The sequence below is a fragment of the Plodia interpunctella genome, chromosome 4 (genome assembly GCF_027563975.2).
Source record: "Plodia interpunctella isolate USDA-ARS_2022_Savannah chromosome 4, ilPloInte3.2, whole genome shotgun sequence".
Classification (NCBI taxonomy): Eukaryota; Metazoa; Arthropoda; class Insecta; order Lepidoptera; family Pyralidae; genus Plodia; species Plodia interpunctella.
Window position 1 is genome coordinate 2463986 of NC_071297.1, and position 27167 is coordinate 2491152.

Below are 27167 nucleotides of genomic sequence, written 5' to 3' on the forward strand. Positions count from 1 at the left end.
TTTTAAAATAAGTGACATCTTAATTTATTCGCCAAAGTAAATAATATTATTGGGTAAACTCAAAGAAATTTACACCGATTATAGTACACCGAAATATTTTATCTATATTTTAGAATTAGATCTTATGTAAATCTACGAGTAGTATTGCAATGCATATTTTTTATATGGGTACTTATAGAAAATATCTAGAAAATGATAATATTAATGACATTCAGCAATAGGTTATCTCCAAGTGGCAGGCAATGCTTAGCTTTGTTGTACCTATATATCATAGAATGTATTTTTGAGTTCAATAAACTTTAAACAAATACATCTAGATACACAAAAAATAACATTAACTCATAGTACAATACATACACGATAATACATTTCATTGTATATATATTGCATATCTCAACAAGTTACTTAAAGAAATACGCCACGAACGCTAAACTGGGATTTACCGCGGTACAGTCCCTCATTCATTTCAATTGCTATATAAACTGGCTTAGTTCTTATCTACCTCATAAACTGATTCTTGATCAAGAGAGCTAGTCTTCTCAATATCTTAGAGACCATTTAGTTAACATTATGAAGAACTATATTTTGATTTTTGCCGTTGTCTTAGCCATTGTTGCCGTAACAAATGCGTCTGAGGAACAACGTAAGTATTAGTTTTGTAGTAAAGTACATATTTTGTATTAAATTTGTATTAATTTTAAAATCTTCATGTTCAGCTAAAGAAATATTAATAGAATTTAAACGTCGATTACGAATTTAATATGATTCATTAAATTTTAACTGTATTTACATTTTTGGAGCAAAGATGACGTTATCCGGGGCATCTCCAGTATATTATAATGTTAGCTAGCTTTTATCCCCGGCTTCGCCCGCGTCAATTTCCAACGGGACTATTACTTTTTCCGAGATGTGAATAATATGCGACATTTCAAGACGATTGGTTAAGTAAATAAAGCGTGAAAACAAACAAACAAACTTACTTGTTTTTTCTAATATTAGTTAGGATAATTAGGATAAGAGATGGCACAATATAATGTCATCCGGAGCTGAAACGATTAACTTTTGTTTTGGATTGTCACCAAAAGCGATAGTTACTTATTTAAGTTCTTTTTTTTTTACTTTAAAATTAGTAGCTGAAGCAATTTTTCATCTACTTTCCTCAGGTGAAGAAGGATCTCTCCACTTAGAATCTGAAGGGCCTGTACTCCACAGAATGCGTAGGGAAGATTGCAACAACAGGGAGTGCCACAGACTGTGTAGACGGATTGGGATGGCTGGCGGCATTTGCTCCAGGGACAAATGCGACTGCGATCTACTTTAGTGTGTGATTATTACCTTTAAGATGTTCCACGAGAAAATGTACCTTATGGAGGGAAGTCACTTAAGACGTTTTATAGTTCCTTTTTATTATAAATGCATATTGCGATGCGTCGTAAGCGACTGGTACGGTATCTTCTCTCGGTATGAGTTTTTTATTCATTTGTTTATTTAATAGCATACAAAACAGATTACAATCATGACTATATTATACATGAAAATCTAGATTAAGGAGCTGATCTAAATCATAATCCAAAAATATATTTTTTTTACGAAATTGTCATTTCTGACATATTATTTTTATTTATTGTTGTTCAAATTCAAATTCAAATCATTTATTCAGAAATTAGACCTTCACAGGCACTTTTTATCGTCAATTTTTATATTTATAGTTATTTCTCACAAGCTACAAACTACTGGCATTTCGGAACGACCACTGCTGAGAAGAAATGCCGAAAGAAACTCATTTGAACAGTGTTGGTAGGGATATCATCAATGATAGGATATCATGCAAATATTATGCAAATATCAGATCGGCTTACCATTATGGTTTCTTACAATGTTTTTTTTTCTAATAATATATAAAAGTACATAATGTACTATAACTATATTTTGACTATGTACATTATGTACTTTTATATATACTATATTTGTTATTAGCAAGTATTAATTAAATAAATTCAATATTTCAGAACCCAGCTCAAGTATTTTACAGCTAGAAAAAAAAAAACATCCGACCGAACCTTAAAATGCAAAAAGAACATCAATACCATCGCGCGACTCAATAACATTTTCGAATTCCATTTGCTCTCCGACCGACAGTGAGAGCGACTGTTGAAATCTGTAAAAATACCCGAAGCAAAGACCGCCACACCAAAGGCCGTGGGCTGCAATAAAAAGTGAATAATAAATCTGTCCGTCTGTTACGCACTTTGAGAATTTTTAAGCGCGATATGAACGCGACTGTACCTGTGTTGCGGTGCGACATAAAAACCGATGGATCTTTTGGATGGAGTTTTTGGCCGGGACTTTGTTCGTGTTAATTAACCACTAATCACCAATCCCAAATTATTAATAGCCTTTTGTAAAATAAAAATTAACTGCATACAAATAAATATAATTAATAAAAATTGTGTTAATCTCAAAGTTCGAAAAATACAGATATGATGAAAATCGTGTTATTTTTCTATAGGTTCATTCTGGTCTCGGGGCGTCATACCCAAGAAATTCAACTGTAAATACACTCAGATTAGATAGAGAGAGGTAGTGATAAAAATCGGATAATAACGTTGGTAATATTAAGTACTAAAAGTATTCTTGGTTATGATGATAATGCATCATTATGGAAAATTCACAACTATTTTGTTTAAAGAGTGGCTAATTCAAACTAAATTTAACACAGTTGTGTAGGTGTAGATGTAATTCTAAGGCTAAATGGGATCCCAAAGCTCGCCGGCTCTCACAGTTTGTATTAATTATTAATTACTGTTCCGATCGCCCACGCGGCCGGCTGTTTCCCAGTGCTTTTTGACGCTGCGGCCGCGCTGTCATTACAATTTTTCAAATTTTAACAAAGACAAGAATAGCTTTAATATCTGACTTGAAAATAATTAATCTGTACTGTGGTAATGTACATTTTGGGAATTATTAATTCCTTCCTTAAGAAAATTAAGATCTGTGACAAAAACAGACAAAAATATATAGTGTTTATTTTATCCTTAGTTGAATTACTATATTATTTATCTCAAATCGAAAAGAGGCTATGTGTACACTACATCAAATGTCACAAAAAGTACAACTCCGGGATATTCTCGACAAAACACTGAATGTGACACTCTGACAAAAGCGGTCTACAATAGCAGCAAAAAATGTATTGAATAGTTCGTTCGATACCAGTTTGAACCGGCTGAACCTATCGAGTTGATGAGTCACTCCATCCAACTTTCATATGAATTGGTTTTAGGGTATGTAGGTAATATCGTACATACAGAGCTGAGTAAAACTCAAATGAACTTGAGTTAATGTCAAATTGATTAGTTTAGTTATTTATGTAGGTAATATCTGATGCTTCTTCTCTATTGAAAATTTTCCGGTAATGTGGGCTCACAGTAAATTAACTCCTTCCGTTAAGCCTAACGGGACCTCATTTCACTTTGGTAATCATCATTATCAACAGAATTTGAAAGTCACCATGACCCACCGCGCGGACCCATTGCGGGTTGGCGGGTTCCAACGACTGCAAATACAACCGGGACCAATGGCTATACATGCCTTTCGAATCACGGAGGAGTTCAAGATAATTTTGGTCACCCATCCAATGACAGACCATTGTGAGAGTGTCTTAACCACCACTGTGATAGTGGTGGTAGGCTGAGCGCGCTAACCATTGCGCCATTCGACTCCAACCACCTCATGGGTAATAGTCTGATTCTATTACTTACATAAGTCAGAATTTCCAATCCCGCGGGAAACGGGCGCGATATTTGTCTTCATTAGGTCCAAATCTGTAGTGTCTTTCGATCTTGACATTGGCAAAATGATCGTCTAGCTGAAAGACGGAGCTATAAATAAAAATGTAGTGAAATGCTTGTGGATTTTGGGAGTTTAAATTTTGTGATATATTATAAGGTGTTAAGTTAACATTCAAATCAGAAGTTTTGTATCAAAAATTGAAGCAAAACTGAAGAAAACTATAATAATTTATATAAACATTTTATCCATTAATAATCCTTATTTATTAAAAACTAATTAATGTCATAAACCAAGTACGGTATTTGATGTTGGTTGACTATACGCCGCATTTATGGACTAAGGACCCATTGGGATGAGGCATTGAACTAAATCTTCTTCTAAATAAATATTGCTCCAATTCAGTTCCAGCGACTGTAAAGTGCATATATAATTCGATTTCCCTTACGAGCAGGGACGGTGGCGAATCGAGTTTGTCACAAATATTGCATTCCACCATTTTCACTCCACGGAAACTTATCTGCCGTGTGCAGATAAAATCGCTTTACGCTCCAGTCTATCCAAAAGGGGGATCAGGTAACTGGTTTTAGATTTTGTTTTTACGTTTTTTGTTGGCATTGGCTTTACTTTTTTGGTTGTTTATTCGCAGATTTGGTTTCAGGAAATCAATGTTTGATCCTGAACGTTTGACTTTTACACTTTAAAGAAGTGGCTAGGAGATAGAAACATAATTTTTCATACTGACCGCGTTTTTTATTTTTTGTTGTATAATGAAGAGGACCCGGCGATCAAAATTGGAAACTTTGAAAAGTCATTTCGAAATGCCATTTTCATGGCAAAATGCTGCTGTCGAATAAATATTTTTGCAGAAATGAGAACAAAATGACTTATAAAAATTATTATTACTTATACTATTTGTATCTCCTTTTGGGATTTACGGCACATTTATACACCTACCTTCAGTAGTCCAGATAAAAGTGGATGCCAAATTATTTCTTAACTTAATGCAGCTACTATATTATACCACTTGTCAACATATATGTTTATAACAAATGGTGTATTCGAGTTGCGTGGAGCGTGGCGCGCCGCGTCGCGATTTTAATAGGTGACGTCGAATTCTTCTTTTTCAGCTAAACGCAGCTATTATATTCTAGTACATAACAAAAAAATTGTTTATGATAAAGCGTGTATGCGAGATGCGTGCAGTGTGGCGTGCCGCGTCGCGATATTAACAGCGTCGCCGAATTCTTTGCGGGACGGCATTTCATGCTGGCGTTATTGGACGCGGTACTCTGTGGGGACTACAAAACACCGTGTACTCAGTTTCAGGTACCTATATCATCTGTACTTCGTGTTTGTTGTTATATTTTTAGGACCTGGAGAGTATTATGTATTCTTTATGATAGAATCACCTCATGTCCTACCTGCTGTAGGTGAAAAAACTTTGTCAGCTGTCATAGATTATTATTTCGAGCCGTCAAGTTCTTTCCTCTTAGTTCTTTTATAATTTAACTTAATTCTCCTCCGTTCATTCTTTCCATTCCTCATAATTTAGTGTATACAAAATAACGAGTTTTTAAATTTTGTCAAATTCTATCTCATGCGCCTACACATGAGATAGAATTTTTTCTAACATTTTCTTTAGATATGAGAGCTTCCGAGCTTTTTGAGTTTACTGTTGATACTTTTTTACCCTTTCAAAGCCGTCTGTTACAACACCTGCGTTGCTTAAATTATGTAAATACTGCTTAATTCGAAGTCCCTCTCAACATTTTTATATTCGCTCGTATTTTTTGGCCGTCTAGCGCAGAAAATTACTTTTTGATACATCTTCGGATAAAGCGGTCCATTGAGTTTGTGAAAGATGTGGTTTAGTTGAAAAATATTGTGTATTTTTCTATTAGTGATAGTGTTGCCTGTGCCCGTCCCGGCTTGGATAAAACTATAATAAATTATAGAATTAAACCTCCCTATGGAATCCCAGTATCTATTGGTGAAAACCGTACAAATTCCGTCGGGTAGTTTTTGAGTTTATCGCTTACAGACAGACGCACGCAACAGAGATATAAGGAATTATTCTTATATAATAGCTATAATAGCTTTTATATTCCCATAATACGTACATTTTTAAACTATTTGCGGCCTTTTATTGTGTTGCATGAGAAGTCCGTGTAGGGTAGGGATGCCGACGACCATGCGAAGTGGAGACGAAAAAGTAGGAAAGCGAACCCTGGGCTCCGACGTTCAATGGCTGAGGAAGTAATCAGGAAAACGCTGAGACAAGAGAGAGAGAAAGAGAGTGTCGCATGAAAAGTATTTTTTTACAAATTTACTAAATTTAATTAAACATATATTGAATCAACAAATGATTTTATCAGTGGTTTTGTATTATTATCATAATCGGAAAAGTGCAATGATTAACGATCGAAGTATAGATAGTTCACTTAAAACTTCAAGTTGGGTTGTTTTTGTCGCATCTGTCTCATTAATCAAAGATGGCAAATACTGCGCCCTTTCCGTGTAGATAATTTTCTACGTGGCCCGAAAAAATATTTTTATTTATGAGTGTATCCTATTAAAGCGTGTCCATTGTGTCGTGTTTTGTGCGAGTTATCTTATTTGTATTGCTGCAACACACACTTATTTATTTTCATTGGCTTTGTTTTTTATATATAATCTATGCCTTGTTGCTGTTCTGCACCGTTAATTTGTATTTGTGTATTTGTAGCTATTGTACAAATAAAGATTTATCTTTCTAGATATCAATTTTTGTCCCAAAAATTTCTAATGTACGTAAATTAAGTAAAATGCTTTTTTTTCTTGTCGTAGAATACTGTCGATGTAGACAATATGTTCGATCTAACTTTATAATAATGTTTTAATATTAAAAAGTGAAATTTTGTTTTTGAGAGTAAATTCTGTTAATCTTTGTGGCAATTTGTAATCATGAAAATGACTAAAGTTGACATCAAAATTAAAATTTTGCTTCGTCTAATAGGTAGGTATATATTTGACTTGTCTCTTTTAGCTCTAAGCATAATAAACGAAGTGACGACACGGCCATTGATATAATAACAAATATCGGGCCAACATAATTGGGACAGGATATAAAAATAAGCCAATTGTGCGATGCGACCCATATTGAGAGCTCGACCTACATATTGTGAAAAGTATGATTTGAGAAACGCGAAGGATCTTGAGATGTTTTATTATGAAGGTAATGCGATGGACTTGGATGAACTTATATTAAAGAACGTATCTTATTAGAATTACTGTATGTATCATTACATATATTTATAGAATACTATTAGGGAGCCTATGTTCGGCCTCGGGTCATTAACTATGTCTATTTCAAATTTTATTGAAATCAGCCTAACGGTTTAGCCGTGAAAGCGTGTCAGACAGACAGATTTTCGCATTAGTAATATTAGTTAGGATTTTTTTGCGTATTATGATTCGTCTATTTGTAATATTTAAAATTCTATTTATTAGATAATATAAAAGTAACAAAAAAATATAATATTCGGTATTATGTCAAAATTATCACTGTTTAGTAGATACAAAATAACGATTTTATTAATTAACGTCAATGAAATAAATTAAACCGTCGTCACATTAAATGGCTGCAAAACAAAACTCAGCTGCCGATTTGAATACGCAGTGATAGTAATTTTCCGAATGGACACTTCAAAATAGAATGAATTACGTTAAAACATTGATTTATATCAATATATGATATTCAATAGGGAATTAATTAATTATGTATGTATATTATACTGTCAGAGGGCAGCACAGAGGAATGACGTATTGGCGGTAAACAAAGATGGTAAAATACCAGAAATAACCGAATTTTACTTATAATTATAGCTAAAATGTACAAGGTACGTTATCATAGTCTTTATATAGCAATGCAACTGTGTTGCGTATTTATAGATGTAGATATCTTGGGACCCAATAATTACCATTATTATTTATTAAGTACTTATAAAAGATCTACAAAAGTAAGTACCTATTGTAAAAATTGGCGGTACTGTTTACCGCCAAACGTCAAGTATAATTAATTCATTTTTTTCTAAATTTGAAATAACCACACAGTCAACTGTCAACATATAAAAATTAAAAACTGGCTGTTATGAGAAAAAAGAAAGTGTTTAAAAAATAAAGTGTGCCATGCAAGTAGCGAAATTAATATTTTCGGCTGGTGTGCACACGTTTTGGGTCCGCAATGCGCACGGTACAAATTGCATAGCATCTTGGCTTGTAAACTTGCAAATAACGCTGGATACTGTACCTACTTTGAATAACTTAGTGACGTACCAAGTATCTTCTCTGAGAAGATTGCTTTTAATTAAGTACATGCTTTTTATTTAACTGCACGGACATGTCTCTTTTTAAGCGTTGAATGCGACAAGGTCTCTTTAAGAAGAATAAAAGCTTGTATCATTTTTTTTTAAACTTCTAGACTAGATTTACATATTATTGACAATATTAGATATCTGAGTTTGTGTGTATGTTTGTTTCGTTCTTATGCTAAATAAATTGAGTAGAATAAAGTTTTTATGGAAAGTAAAAAATATGAGTGTGCTAGGTGATTCTCCTCCCGCGCAGATTGTAAGAGGCAATCAAGGAAAAGCGCATTAAAATTGGAGATTCTTATCAGGCGATGGACTAGCTATCTAATTAACCTCAATTCTATATTATTTATATTCTATATATATATATATATATATATATATATATATATATATATATATATATATATATATATATATATATATAAAACCTAAATCACAGGTCGTTATGCGCGTTTTACTTTTTGTCCCAGAAAGAAGAGCTAGTAGTTTGTACCCAATGCTCACAGAAAATCTCTGTTTACAATGTAGCTTCATAAAAATACAAAAAGTCAAAAGATTACCTAAATCTTATAATCAAATCCTCAAAAGTATTCTAAACAAATGCCACCACAAATTCTAGACTTTAAGACAAGATAAATAAAATTGTCCTTTATTTTACATACATTTCTAACACAGGTATTCTAAGCAGCAAGCGTGTGGCGGCCAGTGGACCATAGAGTAAGCAACATTTATTCACTTTTTTACTACAGAACGTTTAATAGATAAATTTGAATATAGAATAGCATTTATAATTATTTAAGTTTTGTAAAATACGAATAGATATTTATGTATATTTTCGAATAGAAATGGAACAAAAAGGTTTATTTACGCCCAGCTGTGGGATATTAATAGCAAAATAATGGAAAAGTTTTCTTTGCAAACTCACATAAAAATAAAATTTAAGTCGTCGTCGGTATATATTTTTAAATTAGGCCACTTTTGAGTAAAATATATATATTCTTTTGCACGTCGTTGTTAAAGTTGTGAATTTGCGATTAACATTTTAAATGGGTTTATGTACTAGTGACCGTACTATAAGTATATTATATTTATTATATATTATTATTACTATGTCAATATTAATGAGTATTTTCTTCAATGTTAAATATGAACATTTCGTTGTTGCTGAAATGCGATAAACCATAACTTTAACAATCGATTTGGTCATAGACGATCATTTGTAGACCTCGGTGGCGCAGTGGTAAAGTGCTTGCCTCTGAACCGAGATGTTCCGGGTTCGAACCCCGGTCATGATGATGGAAAATGATCTTTTTCTGATTGGCCCGGGTCTTGGATGTTTATCTATATAATGAATTTGTTATAAAATATGGTATCGTTGAGTTAGTATCCCATAACACAAGTCTCGAACTTACTTTGGGGCTAGCTCGATCTGTGTGATTTGTCCTAATATATTTATTATTAGGTTATGGGTCATTGTTTATAACGCGCTCTCTATAAATTGTATTCCTACTGAACAGGGCGGATACATTCGCATTTTGTGAGCTCAGTGCTAATATTTTCGCTATGCTACTGAGCTATTTTATCCAGGTACTTTACCTTTCGAAATTTAGGTCAGAGCCCAGGTTCTGCCAACTTGCATCAAATTGTCAGTATCACCTTTACTACAGCAGGTAGTTGGATTCAAGTTGAAGTAAATAACATGTTATAACTTTGTTTTTACAGTCAACCGCATATCAAGTTACCTTGTAAAGAACTCTATGCAACGACAATAGCGGCCAATTTGCAATGACTTTGGATAGCTCAATCTGCTGTTCACTGTACTCAGCAACATTATAATATTTAATCATTCTTCTTTTTGACCTTTTTCTCACTCATGTGGCTTGGCACTGTATGTTAACTCCTTCCATGTAGGTGGGTATTTATTTTTATCATTATTGTTTTAACATTCATTGATACTAATACTTCTGTATAATGTTTACCTTTGTGATTGTTTGACACCGACCGCAACGCTCGCTGCACATACAAATATTTTTTTATAGTCATGCGGCCCACCTGATGGTAAGTGGTAACCGCAGTCCAGCCCGCAACCCCAGGAGTATCACATGAGCGAATAGCAGTAAATTGTACTTAATAACCAGTAAAGAAATCGCTAGAAAAGCTAGGAAAACACAAGAGAAGTTTTACGAAAAGGGCTGTAGTTGACAGAATCATATAACTACTTTAATTCTTTCTAACGAATATAAAGCCCGTTTATGTTTTAAATAGTAGGTATCGTTTTTAATAATAAGTGACACAATATGCTTATAATCAAGGCATGGTTAAAATAATTATCATAACGCAACTCAGATTCGATCTCCTTGCCATTTTTCTTTTATAAATGTCCTCGCCTAAACTATGCCATCATCCAATCAAATCATAAACTACGAAATTGCGGTCGTATCGACCACCCTAATCATTATACATAGCCATTTAAAACTTTTCTCATAAATATTGACAAGAAGTTACATCACTATTCATAGCATGTGTTCGGTTCTGAAGGGTGACCCTTTTTTGTGTCGTCCATTCATTCACCGTCTCTCGTCATTTTGTGTCACACGGGTAACGCTGGATGGGCCACTGTTTTGCACTGTTTAGTTTTAAGCAGTCTTTATTCAACTGTAATACGATAATTATATATTTATGACGACTTCGGTGGCGCAGTGGTAAAGTGCTTGCCTCTGAACCGAGAGGTCCCCGGTTCGATCCCTGGTCGGGTCATGATTGAAAATGATCTTTTTCCGATTGGCCCGAGTCTTGGATGTTTATCTATATACGTATTTGTTATAAAAAATAGTATCGATGAGTTAGAATCCCATAACACAAGTCTCGAACTTACTTTGGGGCCAGCTCAATCTCTGTGATTTGTCCTAATATATATATATTTATTTATAATATCTACGTTAGCTTTACTTTCTATTAACTTATACATATAAATGTAAAAATATGTTTACAACTTTTATTAAAAAATTAACTCCAACCAACATCATCGCAAATTGAGATACCAACTTAAAATGTTAAAAAACCTATATCAATTTGCGATGTCGGATATATTTTTTAAATTGACTTGATAAACTCCATAAAATATCATTGGGTATACACAGATAGACAAGGAAGCAACTCTTGACATTGCATATATGACTTGAAGATGACGCGGTAGTACTCATATTTTTTTTCGGGCGAATCCGAGGGTAACACATAGTGCAATAATATTGCTGAAATTGTGCTCCAGAATAAATATGGCGGTTGCTTCATATATAGGCATTAACTTTATGGCAAAGTAATGAGAATTGATGATAACCCATTTGCTAATGATAACACATAAAGGTCAGAGTTTTGTATTAATTTCGATTTGGGATCGCTCCTCTCAGCGTTTACGTGATTGATTATCGAATATAGATATAATATGGATGTATTAAATTTGATTTTATGTTACATGAACTGTAATAAGACAGGTAATATAATTTTTTAACGTTTGTTGGAAATAAACTTAGTAATTAGCGTCATTTGTTGGAAGTGATCATCTGGGTCACTGCACCGTTGCTGGCCTTTCAAGAAGCCTCGTTTCTTGATGGTTCCGATGCCGTATCGGATACGCGTTACATTAAATATACAGTAAATTTAATATTCGGCATCGGTTCACTGATTTTATATTTTAACAAAACGATTAAATTATAAAAATATGGACAGTCCTATAGAAATTACACTTAAATTGTATTTACTGTCATTATACTGTGTGGCTATAAATATAAGAAGAGTTATTTATTATTACGTTACAATCTTATGTGACTTTAACGAATTTCACGCATTTTCAGGCTTAATAACTACTTAACAGCTATTCTCAAAATAGTGAGTGTGCGAGCACTCTGAAATGAGAAGTATGAGGTATACGAAAATATATCCTTATCTCTCTTATTTGAGGTTGTTCTTCAACACTCACTCTCCCACATCGCCAACTAGGCCCTCTTGAGAAGCTTTCATGGTCTATTATCAGAATTACACTAACTTCTGACACACAATGCGCATGCTTGGCGCATCCAGATATAAATATTCGACTGGATTCACATGATGCCATACAGTGCGTTTATGATTTAAACGTTTTCCATTTTTCGTCCTGAGACATATATGTGTTTGGAGCTCAAGTTTCATTTTTCATTTATTTATTCTCTCTTTCCCAGGTCATCATCCTTATTTATCAGACCTATACCGACCTTTACCTTTCTGACCTCTCGTTATTTGGAAGTAGAAGTTTGGCGAGATTAAATTTAAAGTTCGGATCCGAGACAGGTGATTGGCGGGGCTAATTGACAGATGGAGTAATCGAGCCGATGATTACGAATGTACACGATCGAGTTAATGGGGCTCCCGGAAAAGGGGGGGTTAAGGGTTGGGATGGAGAAACTTGATAAATAAACGACAAATACGACAACAAATTTAAATGTTGAGGCTTGTTTATTTTTTGGATATTTTTATTTTACTTCCTGCTTTTGAGTACTTTTCAGGTACACTCTCAGCCAAGATACGCCAGACTATGGTATATACAACTGTTTCTTTTCCATTTCGCTTGTTTTTCGTAAATCTGTTATCCTGCTAATATTTTACCCTCCAAAGTATAGGCAGGCACAAACGTTCATACGCTTGTGCCTGCCTATGTCTGCCTGCGGTAAGCCCAGGGTCAGCGTAAAAAAAAAACTTAATCCGGAACTAAAATCCGAAATCTCACAACTCAAAAATAATTACGCGGCGTGCCCACACCGCTGGGTGTAGCTAGTGTAAATATAAATAATAAATAAAATAATAATAACGTTGACACAAATTCATGTATCGAACGTCACGAGTCTGTTAAAATCTTCATATAAAATGTTTATCGCGTTTTTACGACTTTGTTCAAAGTCAGGAATCGAACCCACATTAACTGTCTAGGCAATAAAATAACTGGAACGATCTTGCTTACGGCCCCTAAAGCACTACAAAATGGCATTTAGTTGAATGCATTTATCAGTTTTTATTGGACGTAGTGATAGGAAACTATTCAATAAATTTTAATACATGCAAATTAAAAATTGACACTGTTACTAAATCCCATCCCACGAATATTATTAAGTTTGCGAATGTCTGTTACTTCTTCACGCTCAAACGGCTTGGCCAATTTATATGAAATTTGGTATAGTATAGAGGTAGCTGATATCATGGATTAACACATAGAGTTCCTTTTTTCCTGAAACAATGTCGGCTATACACTATCAAACACTTACAAAACTTGGTAGATTCGACGTACATTGCTGGTTTTTCCTTACGGTAAAAACTTTCATATATACTACGCAATGAGTCATCTGTTGGGTGATAGAGTGACATAAAGGGTTAAGTGAGTATCGACAGTCGTTAAATATGCCTTTTTGGATGTAATAAAACACCCCAAAGTTATACAATAACCATAAAAATCACATCAACGATGCGTGCTATTTTATTGAGATTAGTATGATAACTGCAATATTACTGGTTGTCAATAAATTTTGTGATATAAACTTAATGGCCTAATGAAATACTCAATAAAAACGATTCCTTAGTTTACGAAGGATCACGAATGTAAAGTGCCGGTCAAGAGTGAGTCTGATTTGCGTCGTGGTCGGAAGGTGATGGTTAAAAATCAGTGCTGGAGATTTTGTTCAGCATAATGCCGACTCCAAACTATCGTCGAACGTGTTGTTTATATGAGTGATATTATTTACCACAATGAAATACGTCACAGGCCTGAACTCCAGATCGATCTGTGCCTTAGATGTTTTTCTATATGTACATGTTTTAAAATACAGTGTCGTTGTGTTAGTATCTTATAACACAAGTCTCAAACTTGAGGCTTTCGGGCTAACTCATCTGTGATTCGTTCATATATTTTTATTTATTTATTTTTATCTATATACCAGTTAGTCACACTAAAAATCAAGAAACAAAACGTTAAGAAAGTTTACCATCATGCAAATGAATCGGAAATAATTTTACTCGACCTCCAAATAAACTAATTTTACCAAAATTATATCTAAAGTGTTCACAATCATAAGGTTTCGAAAAGATAAATTAACTACATCAAAGACGCGCGATGTTCTCATGAAATTCGAATTTCTGCTTCTACGATTTATTTTGCTCTGTATTAAGGTATTTGCTCCACCGCTCGCGATGAAAGAGAAGCGAGTATAGCTGGGTGAGTTGAGTCGAGCGGTGGCATAGCATTAGGAGTTTTGTCGCTCTGCTAAACTATCTTTCCGTTGTTCACTAAAACACACCTCTCCAGTAATGGTTAATTGTGTCAATACTCACAGTAAATATAATTTTTGTTTTTGAGCGGTACTCTATATATAGTTGTTATGTATCCTAACTAATATTATAAATGCGAAAGTAAGTTTTTTTGTCGCATTACCGTACACGTTATCTACGGGACCGATTGTTATGAAATTTGGTACACGGGTAGAAAATAACCTGCAATAACACACAGGTCCTTTTTATGCCGAATTACGAAACATGTGTTTTAAAGAAAATTGAGAAATTATAATTAAATTTTGACGTAAATCTTACAATATGATAAATATATCACAAGATTTTCTATTGGAAATAAAATTAATACAATTGGTTCAAAGTTATTTTTGAATTGGAATGGTTGTTAAGCCTCGAGGAATAATTTGAACAACTTATTTTTATTGAAGCAATAAATGATTCTCTTTCAATAATATTATAGGTTACATGCTCGATTTATAAATTGCCAAAGAAATTGCTTGAGACAATCGTAGCACTGTGTAGTCTATTAAAATCATAGGTTATTTTCTAAATAAATTGAAAATAACTCTAGGATACTACCCTACACAATTGCCTACACAATAATTTATCTGGCAAGTTCGCCATATTGCAATTTCAGTTAACCTGCAACACAAAACAACATTGTGCAGAAATAAAGTCAGAATCGAATGCTAAGTAAAATTTTAAACGCTATAAACTCATATCCATTAGAAAACTTAATATTAAATATGTTTCATATAATACGAAGTACATTTTAAAGTAAGTAAGGCATAACATCGCATATCTTTGTATAGTATTTTATATTTAGTTTCACCTGTCCAATCTGTCTGTAACCAAATCGTGCAAGTTAATTGTCACCTATTTGTTGTATTGTTGTTGTCCTAAGAGTTAACTCAACATTTTCCATGTCACTTTAGTATATGGATACTGGATTATCCATTATTATGATAAGCCGAATGGTGCACCTAGGATCGGTTCCTAACGAGGAATATTCACAACAGTTTAATACACGGACAAGATTTTAGCCACGCGTCGAATGCAACAAGATTTTCTATGATAATTAGTATCAAAAGTAGAATTTTGTTAAAATCTTACTTATAAAGAAGAGAGTAATTGTGTGTGAAAATTAGTTCCCCACAGCAAAATTTTAGGTAAAAATAATATTAGTCAAGTTACCTACTACCTACACCCTCGATGATTTTCACTTTTGTAGAAGTTAGAGCGATATGTAACTATTAATTGCAAACAACAAGAACAACGCCCAAATTGTATTAGACGCAATACCTGAATACTTCTGAATTTATCTCTAGCAATCAATTGATATTTATTCGATAATAGTACAATGGAACAAATTATTTTCTGAACTAGAAGAGGTATTTTTGATTTCAATTATTATTAAAAGGTAGGTTAAAAACTAGCTAGGTTTTAAAAGTATTGTTATAAAACTTTAGATTACTGAGTCTACACAAAAATCTTTTTATTATCTTTTTATTTTGTTTTTGTGTTTTATTCCACCATATATTTTTTCTGTTGTTCCACCATATATTTTTTCTATTCACAAAAGGTGACAAAATAGTCTATAAATCTTACTCAAAATTCTTTAGATTAGTTATCACACGTTGTTTGCTAAAGCTGTTAAATATAAAACGCTTCCTACTTGTTAATTTTGTCAATGTCAATATATCTGTCAACTGTCAAGTGTAGTTATTCCCACTTTTAGCAATTTCTTTCTGGGCTGTTCTATACCGATGTATGTGCTATCGATGAATTTAACTCCGAATAAACTAACTTTATTAAATTACCAGCTAATTATCATTAGGTTATGGGTTCAAATCACCATTCAACGGCAGGCATTTTTAGTCCAACAGTATGTAGAAAGGCAAAGTTTCCGATGCTATAATACCGGTCATTACATCTCAGATTTCGTAATAGCAAGTCTAACGCCACTTCCATTTACTTGAATAACTTGAAGTTTGGCACGGGCTGAGCAAAGTTGAGCATATGAGTTTAAGCCGAGTCTTGCTCAACTCTGCTCGGTCGGACAACAGTGCGGGTGAAAGTTATTAACATCGTTATTGAGACAAATTTGTTGCATAGTGCAGATGGAGTTTTCCTTTGTACATAGTCAAAACTTCCCTTAAATGTAGTACGTTGTTGTTTCGAATAACTTTTTACTTTTAAATTTCTTCGACATGACACCACCACTCTATGAAATTCTGTTGGAAAAATCAACATTGAATATAATGAATTTGAGTTGTCTTTCAAATACTCAAATATTTTTTTTTAAATATTAGTCTTGTGGATTGGAAGAAATTTCTATTGAAATAAATACCATTTCAGTATTCTTAAGTTAGGTACTTTTACTTGTACGTATTTGTTCTTTATATAAATTTAGTAACAGTCTAGTAGAAATTACAGAGCTATTTGCCGAAAACATACGATATATGTATATTTTAATATGATTAAATCTCCTCAGTTAGGTCACAGCAATTTACATAAAATTTAATTTCAAAGAGCTGACACTTCTATTTGAATTGAGGCACCAACACTGTACACCGGCAACTTCAGACCTCTATGTGGCCGGTAATAGAGGCGATTGCACAACGTAGATAGGTTTACGTTCTGGTGGCTGTACCAGGGAACTGCGGGAGATCCAGTTTGCACCGGTATTTAGCGTATGAATGCCATTTCTAAAGCCTGCGTGATTCAAAAGAACTCCGTGATGCCGCATCAAACGTACTGTTGAAAAGAATTTCCTTTCAGTACTTATGTTAGCGTTCTATGCTTTTCTTACTAAGATAAGCCTAGACACTTAGTGAAAGATGATGATAAAAATCATTATTTCATTAATGTCTAGCAAATGCTTTATTGTTGTTGTTTTCCCATGGGGTAGGCAGAAACTATAGGGATTTCCAATTGTCACGATCCTGAAAAATCTCACTTACCACCATTGGTTACTAATCAAACACTCTTGATGCATACACACCGGTTATGAATGTTAACATAGGTATATTGTTTATTCATTTCTATTTGTCCTTATCCAACTTTAATTTCGATTCGATTTATATTCGTGCATTAATATTATAATCGTTACAGGACATCAAGCGCATACTGTTAATTTACTTTAAACTGTTAAATCTTGAAGAAATCTGCCTTCATATGATTTTCAAATTACCTATATTAAATTCAGGATCAAAAAAAGATATATTTATTTGCAAAATATTGAGTACGTAAACATAAGAATGTATATAGTTACAATTATATAAGTACAGTAATTTTTCATCGTATAATCTGTGTGCAGTGTACAATGTTAGATATAAGAATAAAGACTTGCAATATTCTTTGAGAAAACTTTCGTTTTGGCAATCTGAGATTTTTTTATGATTTCACAAAAACATTTTCCTTTCTTATTCACTAATACATTAACCTGAACTTATTCATCTATTACTAACACCTGCTTCTAAGAGCCGCAGTTAGCTATTTGGTTACTCTGTTTACTAATTATAATTATTAAGGATGTGTTTGTATGGCACACATTATTATCATCGTATCATAAAAGCAACCAGTTTGTTCATTACGGAGAGTTCTGTTTATAACCGGTATTTTCGAACTAGCTAAAAGTTTCAAATTATGCGCGTAAATAAAATTAGATTTATGCAGCTACTTTTAGTACTTTTGTATAATGGAAATGTTTTAACGTTAAAGTAGATCTGTAGATCTGTAAGGGTAGAAAATACTGAGTACATTTTTTGTAAATTCAAGCTAATTAACTCATAATCTGACTAATATCCTGGCAAGTGACATGTCAGCAGCGTTAATACGCGTAGCGTGGCATTAGACCTGTTTCAACACTTGCTGATAAAATGTCGGATATATTATCTATCAGTCAACCAATCAGAATATAGTATCCAATACATATGAAACACAATTTAAACGCTATCTGCCAGTCTATGTATACGTTATCAGCAAGTGGTGTAGCATGTTTTAAATGATAACGCAAGTGACAAGTTAGGCGCTAGATAACAAGATTATTATTATTGACCTTATTATATAGTCCAAGCACTGCATTGAGAAAAATATACGATGTTACATTTTTATTTTCTGTGTTACTATTGCGCGGGTTAATGTATCATTAATTACTATTAATTTTATATAATAAATTTTATTTTGTAACTAGTGGACACAAAAGGCATAAACCTGCAAAAAGGGTTATAGGCAATAACGATACACATTACCTTCAAATTTATTCAGTGAACTAATTAAACTGCTTTAATTTACACGTCTATGTAACCATTGTGGTTTATGCCGCCATTTTATTGTGATTACAACGGAAAAACCTTAAGTGCCTGTCGAAGGGCCAGCTAAACCGATTTTGGATGTAATTACCTCATTTATATCGCTGATAGCAAAACCTTTCTTCGATATTCCTTTTATTTTTGAATCTGAAGTTTTATTGTAAAGTCCCTGAACATTTCAGAGAGGCAAATGATTGGGTAAACATTTACATACACTTACATTTTATTTTTGTTTAAAATTGTACATCGAACTAAATATCTATTACAAACAAAACATATTTTCGGTGATGTTCATTGAAATCCAAAGCTCAGTGAATTCTTCAAAAGTTATGAATAGCAAGATCGTGTAATATGTATATTTTCTAATACTAATAATTGTGAAACGTTTTCTTGATTATGTTTTTTACAAAAAAATTATTTCTGACACGAGCAAACATTCATTGCATTCAACAATGCGTGACAAAAAAACCTGTCCGTGCAGTAAACCGTTGATGATTCGGGAGCACTTTCTGAGTACACCGTCAGGTCATGCTTATCATAATAATGCATTGTAATCCAAATCAAACGTTAACATTAACATACATACAAAACTTCAGCTCAATCGGTTGATGATATCAGCTTTAACATTGAGTTAAGTAAAAGATTTCACCCGAACATAATATATATACTTACATACATTGCAAGTTAAATAAAAAAAGACCTACTTCCAGTTAGGCACATAGTTGTAGAAGGCAAAAGCGAAATTTAGGTTAAACGCGTATTTTTATTGGAAAGCTCGCGAAGGTTTAATGGTGCCATTTCGGAAAGCCCATCGGTGTTATCTGCAAATTATACTCATTTACAACCACTTTTAAATGACAGCGTTAAAATGAATTTGCATACATGTGGAGGTACTACGCATTTGTATTATGAATACGTAATTAAGTTTTGAAATTGTTTCATTTGCGGTACCCTCGTTAAAATTTTTACTTGGGCTTGTAACAGCTATAAAACTGATGACACATAAGACTTATATGTATATATATAGATACTATTCTAGTATCGACGACGACCGTCGTGGCTTAATAGTCATCATGCCGGACTGCTACACTGGGGGTCCCGGGTTCGAATCCCGGTCAGGTCAACGTGAAAAATGATCTTTTTCAGATTGACCTAAGTCTTGGATGTTTATCTATGTATGTATATGTTATAGAATATATCGTATCGTTGAGTATCCCATAACACAAGTTTCGAACTTACTTTGGGGCTAACTCAATCTGTGTCATTTGTCCCTATATATATTTTTAACCAAACTCATGTACCTAACATATTTCTTACATGAATGGCATAGACCATGACACATGTGTGTGTGTGTGTATGTGTAGTTCACAATACAGCATCCATTCTTTTTGCTAACGGGCAACATTTCAAGATAGCAGCGATAAGTAAAAAGCGTTTGTATATTTACATCCGTATTAACCGAATTTAGACCATTTTAGTGTAAAATATAGAGAAAATAGAAAGGGGTTTAGATGTTGCTATTATAATATGATCGCTTCATATTTCTGTCTGTCTGTGGATGTCGAACGTCAGGCCTGTACGAATAATAAAAATATATCTAACATTGGTCTCAGATTTTATTCAAGTAGCCTAAAGGCATCTGACATGACTTTTACGACTACCTAACCTACCGACATCCAGTGGCAAGTAGTCGCATGCACACTAGTGAACTTACTGGCAATCAGTGTGCAGGTTTCGTCATGACTATTTCCTTCATCGGAAGCAAGTGGTGGTCTATAAAAGCGACTATACAGTCAGATTGATTACAAACTCATTAATCACGAGTAGGATAAGAGGTCCAGGGAGACCGAGGAAGAGCTATGCAAGCCAACTGAAAGAGAAGGCAGGCGTTGTGTCGTATCGAGACCTTAAAAGCAAATCCGAGAATAGAGAGACGTGGCGTATAGTCCACCGACAAGAGCATATCTCTTAAATAAGAAGAAGAAGGATTCGAACCAGGAACCTTTCGGTTCACAGGTCTTAATGATTACACCACCACCGCTTCGTTCATCATCATGTATTCAAGCTATATTACATGAATAGTAGTTTCTCTTTTTCATCGTTGCGTATTCCCTGTTATATTTTCGAATGTAACGCCCTGAAGCATGGGGTCTGCCCAAAATACTTTTTGATTGGACATTGTAATGAAGATTCAGCACTGATTTTATGATCAGCTATCCGCCTATGCCATATCAACAATATGAAAAAAAATACGCCTCTGTCTATGAAATGCTGGCTTGATGTCGCTAAGGATGATATGCGTGCCAATGGTTTGTCACTGAATACCGAAAATGGAACGAAGTGGAGACGAAAAAGTAGGAACGCGGTTCCAGGGGTTTGACGCTCAACGGCGGCGGAAGGAATCGGAAAGACGCTAGGAAGAGAGAGAGTCTGCCTAACGTCAACCCTCTTTAAACATTCTGCTATTGCATAATCTAAGGTATTAAGGCATTATTCGTAGTGTGTGGTATCCGCGGGAGCCCTAGAATTACTAGATATCGCACCTACAGCGCCATCTATGCTCTCAATATTCCGCTACCACAGTAAGCAATGGCCGGATATTTTGTTGTTCCCAGTTTTGACTGCATAATGGAACGGATTTCAATATTTTAATATTTATAAGCTATTCGTTTGTTATTGCTGATGCTCTTGTGGCAAAGATTTTTTCCCAAAATATGGTTGTCTTTGTCTTTTTGTTTCTCATTTTCATCCGTCCCTCTCGGTTGATTAATGATAATGGCTCCCGAGATTAGGAAACACAAAATTACTTATCTCTTGAGGTGTATTTCGTTTTTAAATTGTTAAGTAATATTTTTTTATAAATACTTAATCAGAGGAATGAAATATTGATAATATTAATGTCCTCGCTAATCTCTTGAATCAACGATCAAAATTCTGTCTTCCAGAAAGATAAATTGCTTAGCGAAGATATTATAGTTGAAAAGTTATGCCAGTTAGCCAACAGATCGTTGGCTGCATAACTCTATTATAATTATGTTTTTTCTTCTTTTCGAGTATTACAATTGCTAATACAGGTGTCAGATTTGACATCGATATTTATTTCATACATTAGTACAACATCATTAAATTATCAAGCAGCCCCTGTTGCACAATTGTTTTTAGTGCACACTGTACATGTTTATCTTACAGCGAACTAAACTCCCCACAAAACTGTATGCTAATTCTAAAACTGAAGTGGTATTTTCCGAACAGTCTTGTTTACATAAACACAACCATTGAAGCAAAGCGGAAAATTTGGGCTATCCACTTAAACGCGTCTTAAACGGTATTCAATTCTAGCTAGTATATCTGTGTTAGTATATAAGGGGTTTATTTTGAGCACCGATTTCAAATCCACCGTATAATATTTAGTACAGATGAGATCGAGAGTAAAGCATTTTTTTTTTTCAATTGAGCCGACTTTCATGACAGTCAAAACTATAAAATAACAAAGTAAGGCATGTGATACTAAAGCTTGAATGGAAGTCGAGGCCAAGTTCATGAGTAAAGTAATCGCACGTTTTAACTCTAGTCGAGTCTAGTTATACTCGAGTATTGATTTAAATTAGTCATCGTAAGTTTCTCAAATAGAAATATTCTACCAAGAGCTGAGTAAATCAATGTATTTATTTTTAAATATGTAAAAAGTGCCAACTAGCTTTTACTACCGGCTTCACCTACGATAAAAAGTAGACTAATGCCTACTAGTAGTATCAACAAAAAAATCACTTAAATTAGATACTACGTGAGAGATCAAACACATATTCACATTTGTAATGCAAATATAAATAATTCTAAATTACATCTAAAATCTTGATCAGTGTATATTTGGGGCTTGTAAGATTGGTGCTATCAAGACTACTGTGAGGAATGGAACATCTCAAAGGGTACCAACTGAAGCGTTTAAGATTTATTCACAGGAGTTACTCTTTAATTAACTCGGAATCAAATATAGCAGAATTGGGGCGCAAATTCCTGAGTATGAATGGGTTATCCCCAATTAACCCATGACGTATGGGTGACATCACTCATCTAGTGATATTACAGTGGAGCTATTAATTACACAACATGAGTGAATTAAACCGATTACGTGGGAGGTTCCGTACGTGATTTGTGCTTCACCTCATGAGCGTGGCTCCCATGTGAACTCGTGGTAGATATGTTGACATTTGGCGGGACTTAATTGAATATTATTTCAAACTTAGTACATTATTCGAAATGTATTTGTTATTCCTGTTCGTTATAAATAGTAGTTAAATCATAACGGTATCACATTATGTATTTTATTTTATTGAGAAAACTAGACTACTAATCAAATACAAGATATGATGAGTAATCGTTAATAAAGTAATCATTACAATTTTAAAAATAAGTTGTTATGAACGCGATAAACTCAAAAACTGCTAGACGGTTTTTTATTCGGTTTCCACCAATATATTTTGTGATTCTTGAGGAAGGTTTATGTACATATAATTTGTTATATTTTTACGCGAGCGAATTCTGGACGGGCTGCTAGTAAATCCAAGAATTCAGTTTTCCGTGTTATTGGCCAAGTGCGAGTTGTGTACTTCTATTTCGAAAGTTTTGTTTCGTTTACATTTACTTAGAAACTTAATAAACAATTTTCAAACTTTTAAAAGTAATTAGATACTTCTAACGATTCTGAGAAAAGTGTGCTAACAAACAATGTAATATTGGAAGATTTTTTGGTATCGATTTTTTGTACCACGAAATTATTATAATTAGTTATGATCGTATTTTGAAGCTTTATCAATCAAAAATTATATCGTCTAGTGAAGTCTAGTTCTCTCTAAAGATTTAAATATAAAGTTCAGTGCAATTGTATTCGTAGATATCGATTCTTAAAGTAAGTTAATACGTAACATAACAACAATATTTTACTTAACCACACCGATTTTGTTCGACAACTAAGAATCTTTTCTAAAGAGTTTATTTCGTGAAAAGCTTTAAGATATACGTACAGACAGTACAGTCAACAGCACATGAATGTACCCAAATTCATTGCAAATATGCCTCTATCATCGAGACAAAAAGATCCATGTTGGAGAACCCGACATGTTCACTTTACCAATTTCCACAAGTAAATTCGATTTGACAAACATCAGAACAAATGACCGAATAGCAAAACGCGGGAAAACGAGTGTTTGTATTTGGAAAATAGTTGGATTTATTTTTTATTTTTCTGTAGTCGTCGTGGCGTTGACGGCCGTTCCATTGGTTTCCGAAAAATCTCGGCTGCCAGTGACAGCTACATGCCAAACGCTTTCATATTTCAAACGTAATTTTTCAGATATTCAATTTGTTTCGAAATATTGAGATCCCTATTAGTCTATGGGAGTTTTCTTTATAAATTATAATAAAAAAAGGCTATTGTGTAAGATTTTTTTTTCGGAAATATGCATAGTATTTCTTACGAACTCTATACGAAATATATTTCTTATTTCACTTCATCATAACTATTATTAATATCCTTGCATAGGTAATCCTAAAGTAGGTACTTAATTTAAGTCTTTTTAAAAAGTTCCATAAGCACTTTTCTAAATGAGTACTTACATGAAACCGCGGTTTGTATCGTTATAGACTTTAATATTCATTATAATTATCTACTTTTCCCCTCAAAGTAATTTGCTTTGAAAGTTGGGAAGTTAAGTAAGAGACGTTCCTTTGAACCTGAGCCTTTAACCTTGTGTTTGGATAAGATAATTGCTACCTGCCTATTAATTCGGCCAGAGTGAAAATTGGCCCAAAAGGTAATTAAAAGAGGCTCAGAAATTGAAGAGTATAAATAAATTGATTTGCCCGTTCATTATATGTATGGAACATCCTTATAAAATAAAATATATTTTAGATTTTTTCTTTCATATAGTGTAGTGTGAAATGGCTAATACTGAAAGTTTATTTTATCTGTTATAACTATCTAATATGAGCCGTTATTTGCACCAAAATCTTTATTTCTTTATTCAAACTTTATTTACCAATATGGTATAAGGTCGGACTTAATGCTGAAAGCATTAGGTATTTACCAGGCAATACCTTTGGGAAAAAGTGAAAGATCATTCATAGCGATAGGTGTAAGTAAAGTAAGTTGTTTCGTGTTTTTGATAACATTGACCTTTGACCTTTATCTACCATCCATCATGTAATTATGCTTAAAGAATGTTCAACGGACGTTGACAAAATCTAACTATATTAATATAAGCTTAGACTTGGCTTGGTTTTACATTGATATCTTTACTTTTTATAGAAAAAAAATCAAAAAGCGAGACTTGGGTTCTTTTTTTTCAGGAAGTTTTTGTTAGGATATATTTTACAACGTGTCTTTGTAAGTTTTGGTGCAAAAATGTGTTATTATGTAAGTTATATTATTGTAAGTTACATTAAGTACGTGCATAAGTTTTGTACGTACATTTCTTGGCATAATATTAAGTTGTGGCAAAGATTGACGCCTGAACATTGTGTTGGAACAAAAATGGCGGCACTCTTAGCAAAAACGGCCACACTGGGAACACTTGATTGATGGCAGTTATTAGCGGCGTGTCGGAGACCTACAATTTTTCTATGTATTGCCCACCTAATTGGGGTTTGTCATCATCTTTTTTAATTTCTATTAGGCCAGTACTTTTATCGGTACCAGTTGGTGGTATGCACAAACTAAGTAGGTACTGGCATAATAGAAATTTAAAAAGATGTTGACATAACACATTTAGGCGCGCAAAACGTGCCTAATTTTTTTTACGATATAGTGTCACAAGAATTTGAATTCCCAAGTTTTGTAACTGTTAATTTAAGCAAAAAATCTCTCACCATACAAATATAATATGCTTATTTTTGTCTACTTATTGTATTCGAAACTAGTTGTCCGCGTTATTACACAATAACTTAATAGTTATTGTGTAGGTAATAACGTTTGAAGTTATAGTGCACTACTATTAGTACACAAGAGGTGTGTCAAATTAAATCAAAATCGTTCTAATAATTTTTAAGTTTATCGTTACAATATATATATATTTTTAAAGTTATTAGTAAAGATTTGTATATATGAGTATAAATATAGATAACAATATAAGAGCAGATTATTTGTCTCCATATAATAGACGCTGTAGAGAACTGTGTTTACAATAAGGATATAAACGGGCATAGTAAATAAACGTAGTTAATACAAATACTTTTAAATATAAGAGGAATATATTTCAAACTTGCATGTTGAATTGATGCAATATATGCTAAGACGTTTGATGTTGGACGAAATGCGATATTATGCTTCGCTTCGTGGAATAATGACTATCGTTGTGTAGTGTATGGAATAAGCATCTGATAATATAGTAGTTAGGAGTTCTCTCTTATCTTCTCGTGTTCCAGGTCAGCGTGGCTATTATTTTACAACCTGCCGCCAGCCTGACGTCAACCCTCATTGAGAATGCTATTCTCAAGAAGAGATCACCTGCTCAGTTCATCATCTTCAACCCATTTAAAGTCCCCACGGCTGGGCAAGCGAAGCCGGGACGGGCTGCTTGTTAATGTATAAGGAGTATGGGCTTAGTCCGTACTTCCATATTAATTTTATAAATGCGAAAGTCTGTCTGTCACGTTTTCAGGGCTAAACCGCTGCGCCGATTTTGATGAAATTTGTAGCTATCAAAAATGTATTAAATAAAATAAAACAGTCGGCTGATAAAATTAACAATTTCATCGCCACCACGTTACGTGATTAAAGCGTGCAAAGTTTATAAAAATCAACATCAATTTTAATAAAATATGTCTTCACGAAACACCCGTGAACCTCTAACACACCGATGCCGAAATTAAATTTTCATCTATGCAAACGTTGGAATCTAAAATGAAAATCTTCATATTAAAGTTAGGTAAACACCGGGTTCATTTATTTCGGGTCGTGAGGGTCCCGGGAAATTGCCTCCTTATTATTGGATGTCATAAATCATAACACCTAAGGCGTTATATATAAAAACATCCTGTACGTCTTCCAAATGGGATGTAGTTTGTTATTTCGATAATCTTTTATAGCTATTCGTTGCGCTTGTATGGTTTTGGCGATATGTTTTAGGTTAGCTTTTTTGACGAGGCAAATTCTGTGACTTCTAATAGGATATCTTTCAACGTATTTTTTTCTGTAGCGTTTTATTATTTTTTTAATTTATTTATACTAACTTTTCTAAAGGTTCTTTTCCCATATTTTTATTGTTGGTCTATTGAGGTCCTTCGTTAGGTGTACCAATTTTTAAGTAAGTCAATTTTACGATACAGTACGTTTCATTCCAATCAGTGTAGCTTATATGGTAGCATGGTAGCATTTTACGCTGCGATACAAGCATCGCGTAGTGCAGAGTCC

General features: G+C 33.6%; 1 long non-coding RNA gene across 11 annotated transcripts; it reads left to right on the forward strand.

The window, feature by feature from the left end:
• Window positions 1-433: 433 nt before the first annotated feature.
• On the forward strand, window positions 434-26194 carry LOC128669473 (uncharacterized). 11 transcript variants are annotated; one of them, XR_008404643.2, is made up of 7 exons: window positions 484-643; window positions 1164-1461; window positions 2010-5115; window positions 6815-7003; window positions 8817-8858; window positions 9864-10052; window positions 12356-12632. It is a non-coding gene; the product is annotated as an uncharacterized LOC128669473 (long non-coding RNA). The 11 variants fall into 11 exon arrangements; XR_008404648.2 differs by lacking the exons at window positions 9864-10052; window positions 12356-12632 and adding an exon at window positions 26180-26194 and having other exon boundaries at window positions 485-643; XR_008404646.2 differs by lacking the exon at window positions 9864-10052 and having other exon boundaries at window positions 485-643.
• The last annotated feature ends 973 nt before the right edge of the window (window positions 26195-27167 follow it).